This window comes from Chrysochloris asiatica, unplaced genomic scaffold (assembly GCF_000296735.1).
Source record: "Chrysochloris asiatica unplaced genomic scaffold, ChrAsi1.0 scaffold00024, whole genome shotgun sequence".
Classification (NCBI taxonomy): Eukaryota; Metazoa; Chordata; class Mammalia; order Afrosoricida; family Chrysochloridae; genus Chrysochloris; species Chrysochloris asiatica.
Genome location: NW_006408542.1, coordinates 10,916,825 through 10,929,272, shown reverse-complemented (window position 1 = coordinate 10,929,272; position 12,448 = coordinate 10,916,825). Strand labels below are relative to the sequence as shown.

Genomic DNA, 12,448 nt, shown 5'->3' with positions numbered 1-12,448 from the left:
GTTTGCATGGGCTTAGTGGGGTTAAGGAGCTCTGGTAGCGTAGTGTTTACGAATCGGGCTGTGAACCGCAAGGTCAGCAGTTCGAAACTACCAGCTGCTCTGCGGGAGAAAGATGAGGCGTTCTGCTCCCGTAAAGATTAACAACCTCTGAGACCCTGCTCGCTATGAGTCAGAACTGACTCCACGGCACATAAAAACAACAAGTGGTGGTTGTTGGTGGTTATGATGGAGTTGGTTGTAACTCACAGTGACCCTGTACTGGGTTTCCGAGGCTGTAATCTTTATGGGAACAGAAAACCTCATCTTTCTCCTGCGGAACAGCTGATAGATTCGAACTGCTGACCTTGTGTTTTGCAGTCCAATTCGTAACCACAACGCTACCAGAGCTCCAGAGGTTTGCATGGGCTTAGTGGAACAGAGGTAAATAATGATGTATGCACAACCTTAGAACAACAGAGCTCAGGTATACAGGGATTCAGGCATGGTTGGAAAGGGCAAAAGGAGGAAAAGAATGTTAAGAAGCTTGACTGTGTTTTGAAGCTTGGTTTCCCTTGCATAGAATTATAAAATAGATACTTCAGGTGGAGAGAAAGGAATAGCCAGAAATATCACCATAGAAAGCTTGTAAGTCCGTCTTCTTCCTATAACTGATTGGAACACCTAAAATGGGGCTACAACGTGCCCAGTGAAGAAGGCTTCCTACGGAGCCTCTGTATTACATAAGACCATAGGGGGAATCCTGAACCCCATCCAGAATCTTCTGAGGTGGGAAATTTCCACCTGAAAGGATGAGCAGACCAGCCTGGAGTGGCTAGAAGAACAGAAGATATTTCTTGAAAGAAAGACCAACAGGAAAAATACAAAACAATAACAGCAGTCCGACTGACTACTACAAGAACAAGGAAGTTGCTCACCCAGGAGACATCAAGGCAAGTGGTCAGGTCCCCTCAGGGCAAACCCCCTTCCAAGACTAAGACTCAATGGAATACATGAGCAGACATGCACTCTGACTGGTGACCACGTTGGCCACCGATAAGGGGAAGTGAGGGGAAAACAGCAATGAAGCTGCGAGCTAAGCCCTACAACATTCAATAGACTCCTGTGAACCCAGGTGGAGACCTGGTTGGCCAGCATTATGGCAAGACCTGGGGACTCTTGGGCCCAGAGTCAATGACATAGCCACAGAGGACTAGAGTGGAGAGTGAAGCATCCAGCTGATAAGAATGAGGGCATATGCACAAGAACACCCACACTTGCAGCTAATACCCACTTGACATGGCTTCAATAGCTGGATGATCAGAATTCAAATAGAAGAAAGAAGAGGAAAAAAAGAGTAATATGATACAATTTGATGAACTTGACCTACACCTATGGATGCAGTAGCTCAAAAGGGGGAACAAATCTTTGCAGCAAGAATCATTCCCACCCCCTCCACACAGAGTAGACAGGGATGGGCAACTTGGACATTGGCTACCCAAAATGGGAGCCTACAAAGGCAAGAAGTGACTGACTTACAAGCTTTCTAGAGGGAGCCTAGATCCAGAGGGTGCAGAGGAAGGCAGAATCTCCACGGAGTAGTATCTATTCTGTCTAGGTGGGGCTGATGAAAGGTGATGGGGATGGCTCTCATGTGGCTCAATAGTGAATGATTGTTATCAGGACTGACTGTGAGGGTTGGAAATGTAAAGGTAGACACTTTGTAGCAAAACAAGGTGAGTGGTTGACTTTGCAGTCCAGGAGAAGAGGTCCCTGGGACCATCAAGGGTAAAGAACAGAATGCAGGACTCTACCTGAGAAACAGTGACTCCAGAGATGGAGACAGGGGCAATGATGTGGAGAGATGGAATGACTGGGGATTCTAGACTCAGAGAGGGAGAGGGACTGTGTGCTGATGACCAGAGGGCAGGCTTGCAGGGTATACCCTTTGGTTGGTTGATGGTGCATGGAGGGAATTATAACCAGGCAATGAAATGATAGGATTAATGTAAAGCTAGTGTTCTCCCATGTAAACTGTCACATAATTCACAATAAGACATTAAACAAAAATTCCCAAATTGAATGTAAAACATCATGAACAGGCAATTTAGTCATGCTACTTCAACATAAAAAGTTTAATAAATATTTTTATTGTTATTGTTATGTGCCATCTAGTCAGGTCCAACCCATAGCAGACCTATGTACAATAGAATGAAACACCACCTGCTCAGGTGCCATTCTCACAATTGCTGCTCTGCTTGAGCCCATTGCTGCTGGCACTGTGCCAATCCATTTCACTGGGAGACTCCCTCTTTTTCGTTGGCCCTTCACTTTAATCAATATACAAAGACAATATAAGAAAAAAATGTATAATTTCTCAAGAGATACTTTTAAGTAATTAACAATTTCTACATCTATTAAGAAGGAATCCTGGTATGGTGCTGTGGGCTAATGTGTCAGACTGCAAAGTTGTTTGAACTGCAAGGTCTGTGGTTCAAGCTCATCAGCTGCTCCTTGGAAACCCTATACAGGGTCGCCTGGGTTGGAATCAACTTGACAGCACTTAACAACAACAATAACATGTCTATTAATGATAAAACCTCTCAACAAATTAAGAACAGTAGAAAGCTCCCTCAACGTGATTTTTGTTGTTGTTTGTTACCCTTGTGTCAGTTCCTAGTTGTAGCAATATTATGTATAAAACAGAAAACATCACTCATTAGTGTGCCACACTTGTAAGCATTGGTATGTTTTGTTGATATGGGAAATGCCAATTCCTTAAACTGATTTGACATCAGTAAAATTAGTTGCTATTAAGTTAATACTGACTACTGGTGATTTCAAGTGTGTCAAAGTAGGATAGTGTGCCAAAGAGCTTTTTTTTTTTTTTTTTTTGCCTTTGTAAACAGTAGAGTTTTATACAAATATAAAGTTATACACTTTCAAACCTACCACTCCGGTAGACACTTACTCAATTAAACAAAACATCCTTTAAAAAACTTAACAATGTACAAATACAATCACAAAATAATCTGTTGATTAAAAGACTCAAACTAAGTTTATAATACCTACAACAGACTTTCAATTCCTATGAGTTGGTTTAGTTTATAGTTAAAGATACTGCTTTAAGAAATATCATTAATAAAATGCTTGATTTACAAGATCCTATTATAGCAAGAAAAAAAAAGATTAATAAAACAAAACATCCTTTAGGCATTTACTATGCCAAGTATTTAAATGACTATTCTCACTATGTCATAAGAATAACAGTCTCTGAGTGGAAATAGATGGATTTCATTTAGCCACAAACCACTGAAAAGTTGCTAGGAAATTCAAAAGTAAAACCTTGCTAATCTTTCCATAAGATAAATATAACAGCAGCAACCTCTAGGTATCCCTTAAATATTAGCTACAATGATTCCATTTATATGAAATGGGCCTTAAGTACATACTACAAATAAAAACAAAAGTTTGGAAGCTAGTAAAACACACTGTTCCAAATCTGATTTTTAACTTGCCTGTGTACATGTAGGATAAGAATTATTTTTAATGCACAGATAAACCAAAGTGCTTATTCTCCAATGGAAGCAAACCCTTCTTCTTAAAAACTTTAACAGAAATAATGCATAGTGCTTTGAGACTAAGACCATCTTTCTACAAATAACTGTGGATCAGAACTCAAAGGTTTCTGTTACATAAGCATATGAACACTTGACTTCATTTGGGAGATGTGGGTATTATAAGACTGTGTGCAAGCACAAGTACACCGGGAGTAAATTTTGAAAATGCTTCAATCCTCAACTGCTGGAAACAAAATAAAAACTTAACATGAAAACTTAAAAAAATAATAAAATAAAATAGCAAATGGAAAAACGAACCCAATACTAATTTTTGAGACCTACCAGGTTCAGAGTCGAGAATCATTTCTTTTGTTCCCCAGGATAACAGAGCACTCAAGATTCTCTCAGGAAGTCTTATCATCTTCCACATTTTGTCTTAAAATCTGCTTTCCAAGATAAGAGATAGCCATGCTGGTTAGATTCTTTCTGCTGCCCATTTTACACCTGATGTAGCTGTAGAGGTTGGCACCTTGTAGCATCACATCCATGATGACTACTGCCAATCATTTTATTCTGAAGGAGAAAAGAGCACTGAAGACAAATATCACCCACAGCCCTGGACATGTAATGAGTCCTAACCAAAAAATCCTTGATTCACCTTCTGAAACAGTTGTGCTCTCTTGAAAGGATGCCTTTCTGGATTGAGATACCCAGTGACTCTTTCCATCTTCATTGATTTGATTCCACTAACTCAGGCCAACCAATAGTCTACCTGTGACATTCTTCACTGCCCAGAAGTCATATGACAACAACAAGGCCATTGTCACTGTACAGGCAATAAAGCTGCTGGTGAAAAGTTCACAGAGAAGATACACTACAATTGCACTGACTCAAAAGAATAAGTGGAAAAATGATGCCACTGGGTGTCTGGTTTTGGGCTTTTTTTTTTTTATCTATTAGTTGTCTTCTCTTCTGCATCAAACAGCAAAACATTTTCAGTGTCATCATTACTGTCCTGCTATAATATGGCGGCCCGGCGCCAGCCCCACTTCCACTCCACAGGGCTTTTAATGGATTTTTGGGGGATGTAGATTATCAGACTTTAATTCCAAAATTCCTCTAGGTATATTCAATCACTAACTTTTTGGTTAGCACCTGAACCCATTAACCTTTTGTACCACTGAAGGACGTATAGCCAGTATCATGCATAATGTTGAAGGAATAATTTTCCTTATGATTAGTAGTCTATTTCTAACCCTCATCTGCCCTGGTTTTTTGTACTATTGTGGTTTGGATGTTGATTTTATGCTTGAAGCGATGTCACTGGTATTTCAAATATCAACAGGGTAACCCATGGTGGACAGGTTTCTGTGAAGCTTACAGTCTAAGACAGACTAGGAAAAAAGAAGAGGCAGTCCACTTCTAAAGGATTAGTCACTGAAAACCTTATGAATAGCAGTGCATAGTACCAGAAATGAGACTCTCAGGTTGGAAGGCAGTCAAAAGATTACTAGGGAAGTACTTTTTCCTCAAAGTAGAGTCTACCATAATGACTTGGAAAGGGTAAAGCTTTTGTGATCTTTATTTGCTAATATGGCATGACTCAAAATGAGAAGAACAGCTGAAAATAACATTTAATATTCAAAACCTGAAATGTACTAAGCATGAATCCAGAAAAATTGGAAGTTATCAAAAGTTAAATGGAATATAATCAGATTTATATTGTAGGTATTTCTGAGCTGAAGCAAACAGGTATTGGCTATTTAAAATCAGAAAATCAAATGGTTTACAATGTGGGGAATGACAAATTGAAGAGGGATAGGTTTATATTCATTGTCAAAAAGAACATTGCAAATTCTTTCTTGAAGTACAATGCTGTCAGTGATAGGATAGTATCCAGATGCCTACAAGAAAGAACAGTTAGTATGATTGTTATTTAAATTTACAGACCAACCACTAAAGCCAATGATGAAGAAATTAAATTGTACCAGCGTCTTCAGTCTAAATTGATCAAATATGTAATCAAGATGCATTTGTAATCACTTGTGATTGGAATACAAAAGTAGACAACAAAAAAGGATTGGAAAATATGGCCTTGGTGATAGAAATGATGCTAAAAAAATGCATGCTAGAATTTTGCAAGACCAATGGCTTATTCACTGCCAATAACTTTTTTCAGCAACATAAAAGGCTATACACATGGACCTTGCCAGATAGAATACACAAGCATCATATAGACTACATCTGTTGAAAGAAATGATAGAGAAGCTCAATATCATCAGCTAAAACATGCTAGTGATTGTAGAACAGACCATAAATTGCTCATATGAAAATTCAAGTTGAATCTGAAAAAAGTTAAAACAAATTTCCAGGATCCAAATTATGACGTTAAATATTTGTTGTTGTTGTTGTTAAGTGCTGGTGGGTCAGTCTGACCCATAGCAACCCTGTGCAGGGTTTCCAAGGCTATAAATCTTTATGGGAACAGAAAGCCTCATCTTTCTCCTGCAGAGTGGCTAGTAGTTTCGAACTGCTCACCTTAAGATTCGCAGCCAGATTTGTAACTACTACACTACCAGAGCTCCTTCGACCTTAAGTATATGCCAACTAAATTTAGAGACCATGTCAAGAATCAATTTGATTGAGCACTAGTAGCTGAAGACCTGATGAGTTGTAGAATGACATCAAGGACATCAGACACAAAGAGAGCAAAAGGTCATTAAAAAGATAGTACAGACTCCAAAGAATAAGAGTCCCCTGGACCACCAGCCCCAGCAACAGCACTAGAGGAAGAGAGAGGCCCTCAGCTGCTGGGAGTCCTTACCCCAACTGTAATCCCCCTACACACTGAGAAACTCCCATCCTGTTTCCATCAGACCCCCTGGAGAAGGGGAGGGGCTTCAGAGAGCCCAGTCTTGTCATGTACCATCAATAAAGTATACTATCCAGCCAAAAAAAAATGTAGTGCAGAAAGAGAAGACCAAAATGAATTTCAGAAGAGACTCTAAAACTTGCTCTTGAATGTATGTAGATAAGGTAAAGCAACTGGAAGAAATGCTGAAATAGAAGAGTTGAAAAAGTTTGAAAGGACAGCTCAAGAAGACAAAGAAAAGTGTTACAATGAATTGTGTAAAGACCTGGATTTAGAAAACAGGAAGGAAAGAACAAGTTCAACATTTCTCAAACTGAAACAACTGAAGAAAAAAAAGTCAAGCTTTGAGTTGAAAAACTGAAGGAGGAATCCTGGTATGGCACTATAGGATAAGCACTGAACTGTAAGATGGTTCGAACTGCAGGTTGCAAGTTCAAACTCATCAGTCACTCCTTGGAAACTCTATATAGGGTCACTATGAACTGGAACAGACTCGACGGCATTTAACAAGAACAACAGCATAAACAAAATATTGAATGATGCAGGAAGCATCAAAAAGAGATGAAAGAAATACAAAGAGTCCCTGTATCACTCCTCCCTCCCTGCAAAAAGTTCAATGTTCAACCATTTTAAGAGGTATCATCCAATCAAGAACCAATGGTATAAAAGGAAGAAGTTTAAGCTACACTGAAGGCATTGACTAAAAAATTTTGCTGAAGATAATTTTAACAAAAGACATTTGTGATTTATATACTAAAATCTACAAGCAATGATTAACAAAACCATATAAGCCAAATAAACGCAAAGGCATAGCATGTTCATGGATGAAAGATGTTAAAATGTCAGTTCTTCTAATATCAATCTATAGATTCAATTATATAGCAATCAGAACCTCAAAGGATTTTTAATAGAAATTAACAATAAAGTTTAAAAATTTATATGGATAAGAAAAGAAGCTATAATAATGAAAAACTTCTTAGAGAGAACCCTATTAGAAGACTTACATCACCTGATTTTAAATTAAATATAAAGGTAACCAAGACAGTGTTTTACTTGTGAAAAATCAATGTTACTGAATTGAGAGTCTGTAAATAAAAGAATCGTACATCATCACGTACATCGTACGTGAAGCTAGATGGTATTGTCATGGAAAAGGTTACTTTTTTCAACAAATTATATTCAAATAACTGTATATTCATAAATAAAAAATGAACCTTGATGTATACCTCATGTAACATAAAAATGAACTCTATCACATACCATATTCTGGTGTGGTGCTGTGGGTTAATGCGCCAGACTACAAAGCCATTTGAACTGCAAGGTCAGTGGTTCAACCTCACCAGCTGCTCCTCGGAAACCCTATACAGGGTCGCTATGGGTTGGAACTGACTCAACGGCACTTAACAACAACAACATACCATATTCTTAAATGTTAAATCTGGTACTATGAAGTTTCTAGTAGAAAATTCTAAGAAAAAAGTTTTGACTTACTTTTTTTAGATATAATACTAAAAGCATTGGCCTATTAAAAAGATTAATCACATTTCATCAAAATTAAAAATTTCTGCATTTTTGGAAATACACTGTTAAGAAAAGGAAAGTACTATTTGATTTTAAAAAGTTTGCATAGTGAACATATAAAGAACTTTCAAAACTCAGTAAGAAAACAAATAATTCAATATAATAATGGGCATATGTTTTCAATAAGCAGCTAACAAAAATTGATGTATAGAGGACCAATGAGCCCATAAAAAGGTTCTTAACATCATTAATCATTATGATAATGCGATTCAAAATTACAGTTAGATACCATTACCCATTCATATAGAATGACAACTGAAACAAGAAAGAAAGAAAATAAAACTGACAATAAATTCTGCTAAGGATTTGAAACAACTGGAAGTTTAATGTTTAGATGCTGTTTAGAATGCAAAATGTGACAGCCACCTTGGAAAATTTTTTAGCAGTTTCTTATAAAATTAAGGTTACAATTACCATATAATTAGCAGTCTATTCCCAAGTATTTATCCAAGTTAGATGAGCACATAGAGATGTTTAGAGATGCTTTATGCAAATGTATTTTAACTTGTGAATGCATAAACCAACTGCTGTATATCCACACAGTGACCTATTTTCATCATTTGAAGAACATGAACAACGTGGATCAGTCTTAAATCCATCATGTTAAAGGGGAGAACAAGACAAAATGTCTATATACTGTATTATTCTATTCATGTGACCTTTGAAAATAGGTAAAACTAAAGGAGATCTGGTAGCGTAGTGGTTATGAATCGGGCTGCGAACCTTAAGGTCAGCAGTTTGAAACTACCAGCTGTTCTGCGGGAGAAAGATGAGGCTTTCTGTTCCGTAAAGATGTACAGCCTCGGAAACCCTGTATAGGGTCGCAATGGGTCGGAACCAACTTGACAGCACCTAACTAACTAACAACAAAGGGAAAATGGTTACCCATCATTGGACACGTGACTAGAAAGGGATGCTAGAACTCTTTTAGTAAATGATGACACAGGACATGTTGAAAGTTATATTATCCAATTGTACATGTTTATAAATTTTAGGGTAGCTTTCCAAATTTAAAACGTCAAGAGACAAACACAAGCACCTAGTATTCTAACTTTAAAACAAATTTCTAGGAATAAATATATATTTTAAATTATATTGGTGCGTATGGGTATGATCAAACGAGAAACTTGGAAATCAAGGACCATCTGACTAAGAAAATAGAATCGATTTCTTGATTCTTTAGTTGGTGGTGGTGGTGTGCCGTGGAGTTGGTTCCGACAATTCTTTAATTAGCTTAATTTAATTCTATTCATTCTGCATGCTTATTTATTTATGGGTGTGTGGTGTGTGTGAAAAGATACAAAGCAAAACATAGACCAATTCAACAGTTTCCACATGTGGTATTGATTATATTCTTCAAGTTGTGCAGCTAACAATCTTTCCTTTTCCTGATTATTCTACTACCATTAATATAATCTCACTATCCTCTAAATTTCTCATCTAACTTTTCACGTTGCTGTTGTCAATTTGATCATACATAACTATTTAAAAGAGCAAAGAGACCAAAGCAAACACTATTTATGAATTAAGGTAAACAATGCTCCTTGGAAACCCTATACAGGGTCGCTATGGGTCAGAATGGACTCTACAGCACTTAACAACAACAACAAATTAAGTTCTGGTGACACAGTGGGTTAAGCATTGGGTTGCTAAACTCAAAGTTGGCCTCAACTCCATCAGTGGCTTCAAGGGAGAAAGATGAGGCTCTCTACTTTCATAAAGATTTACAGTCTTGGAAACCTAAGAATTGATTCTACTCTTCCTTATAGGTCGCTTTGAGTCAGAATCAATTAAATGACTTGAAGAAAGCAAAAGTAAATGACATTATGTGTTTACAGGTGCAAGATACAAGGGGTCTTCCAAAAGATTTTGGACAAATGGAATTTAAACTTAAAACTGAAAATATAAACTTTGTTAACATAAGCTCTATCAAATTCAAGACGCTTCTGCAAGTGATGATACCAATCATTTAGCCCATCTCTAAAGAACTGAGAATCCTGGCAATTTCGCCATGTCAGTGCAATCACTTTTGTATTATTAACTAAACAGAATGGGTGCCCTTTAAATATCTTTTAAGATTAGGAAACCAAAATCAGTCCGAAGGTGCCAAATCAGGACTGCAAAGTATATGCCTATTGACTTCCTTTTGAAACTGTCACAAAATTGCTCTTGTTTTGATCAGGGGAGTGAGGAGGAGCCCTGTTGTAGTGCAGAAGAATGTTCTCATAAAAGTTTCCAGGACTTTTTCTGCTAAAGCTGTGGCTAATTTTCTCAAAACAATCTCATAATAAGTAGATGGTATCATATTTTGGTTATCCAGAAAGACAGCAAGCAAAATATCTTGAGCATCTAAAAATACCGTTGCCATGACATTTGCTATTGACTGGTTGCTTTTTCTTTGACTGAACCACTTCCACCTTTACTTTCATTGTGCTTTGTCTCAGCGTCACACTGGTAAAGCCATGTTTCATATCCTTTTCCAGTTCTTTCATGAAATAATTCAGAATCTTGGTCCCACTTGTTTAAAATGTCTGCTCTTGTTTGTAGCTGATCTGAGCACAACAGTTTTGGGACCGATGAATCTGAAAGTTTGAACAACTTTAACTTTTTAGTCAGGATTAGGTAAACTGACCCAATTGAAATGTCTCTGGTGTTGGTTATTACTTCTGCTACTAACTGACAGTCCTCTTCAATTTTTGAACAAGATGAAATTGTTTCTTAAAAAATTGATGCAAATGGTCTTTTTGTGTGTTTTTTCTTTTGCGTGTTCTTTTTTTTTTTTTTAACGCGTTTTCTCTTTTTGTAATGTTCTTTTTTTTTTGGTGTTTTTTTCTATATTTTTTTTTTAATCTTTTTATTGTGACTTGAGGGGAGGTTTACAGATCATCAGCTTTGCAGTAAACCAATTATATACTTTGTTTCTCTCAATGATTGTAGTCCCCTCAAAGCAACAACAGACACTCCACTTCTCTGTGATTTCTATTTCCATTATTCCCTCCTTTCCATCCCTTCTCAACTGTGTTCTTAGGCAAATGTTGCCCTTTTAATAAAAAATGATTGACCGTTCCATGATGAAAATTTCTTACTAGTGTTGTTGTTCTCCCTATATACCCATCTACTGTTTGGCTTAAAACTGGGTCATGAGGGTGAGTTCTCTTCTAGACCTAAAGGGTGGTCAAAGGCCATAGTTGCTGGTTCCTCCAGTCTTTTTCTGACCAGTAAGTCCCATATTTCATTATATACTTTTGAGTCTTTTTCCACATTTTTTCCTACTCTATCTGAAACCTTCTGATGTGATCCCTTTTAGAGCAGTTGGTAGTGATAACCAAGCACCATCTTGTTCTCTGGTCTCAGAATCATGGTAACAGATATTCACCTGTTCCATTATTTCACTGGACTGTTTGATTCCAAGCATCTTCAGTGGTCATCACTCTTCTTTCATCTACATGTGGAGAGGCCAATAGTTGCACCTCAGATGGTTGCTCATGAGCTTTTAAAACCCCAGTCACTACTCACCAAAGTAGGATGTAGAACATTGTCTTTGTGGTCTATGCTATACCAAATAACTATGGTGTTCCCTGAGACTATGGTCCTAAGTCCCCAGGCCCTACAGCTCATTGCTTTAAGATGTTTGATAATATCTAAAAAGTTTTCATACTCCAAATTCAAAGGTGTATTTGCAAGAAAGATAAATACGCATGTGTAAACATGCTTTCAAACTATTATGTATTTGTTGGTATAGTCCCATTCTTTCTTTCATACCTGTTCAATCTGTTTATCTACCCATATATCTACCCACAGAACACTGTTGTTACAGGGCTGTGTCTATAACACTATTTACCTCTATCACCTTTCACCCTTGTTTACCTCCATGTGTTTTCATCTGTCTTATCATTCTTCTGCCAACCTCCCTCTTCTTGGATATTGCCCTCCCCATCACCCAACCTAACATGTGCCTACCTTCTAGCCAGTGAATTACTCTCTCCTCCTTCACACCCCTGGCAACCATAAAAAATAATAATAATAATAATAATTAGCATAAAAACATTTTCTTGAGTTTTTACTATAGTGGTCTCATACATTATTTGTCCTTTTGTGAATGACTAATTTCACTCAGCTTAATGTCCGTCTGGTTCACCCATGTTATGAGATGTTTTGCAGATTCCACATTATCCTTCAACATTGCAGAGTATTCCATTGTGTGTATGTACCAATATTTGTTATCCATTCTTCCACTGATGGGTATTTAGGCTCTTCCCATCTTTTTGCTATGGTGAATATTGCTGTGATGAACATTAGTGTGCATGTATCTACTTGTGTCCTGGATCCTATTTCTTGTGGATATATACCAAGTAGAAGGATTGCTAAGTCATATGGTATTTCTATTTCCAACTTTTGTGGAAGCACCATACAGTTATCCTCAGTGATTGCTCAATTTTACTGTTATATCTGGTGTGGC

At 37.3% G+C, this 12,448-nt stretch overlaps 1 pseudogene; it reads right to left on the bottom strand.

The window, feature by feature from the left end:
* Positions 1–3,940: 3,940 nt before the first annotated feature.
* On the bottom strand, positions 3,941–7,528 carry LOC102817963 (annotated as a pseudogene).
* Positions 7,529–12,448: the final 4,920 nt, after the last annotated feature.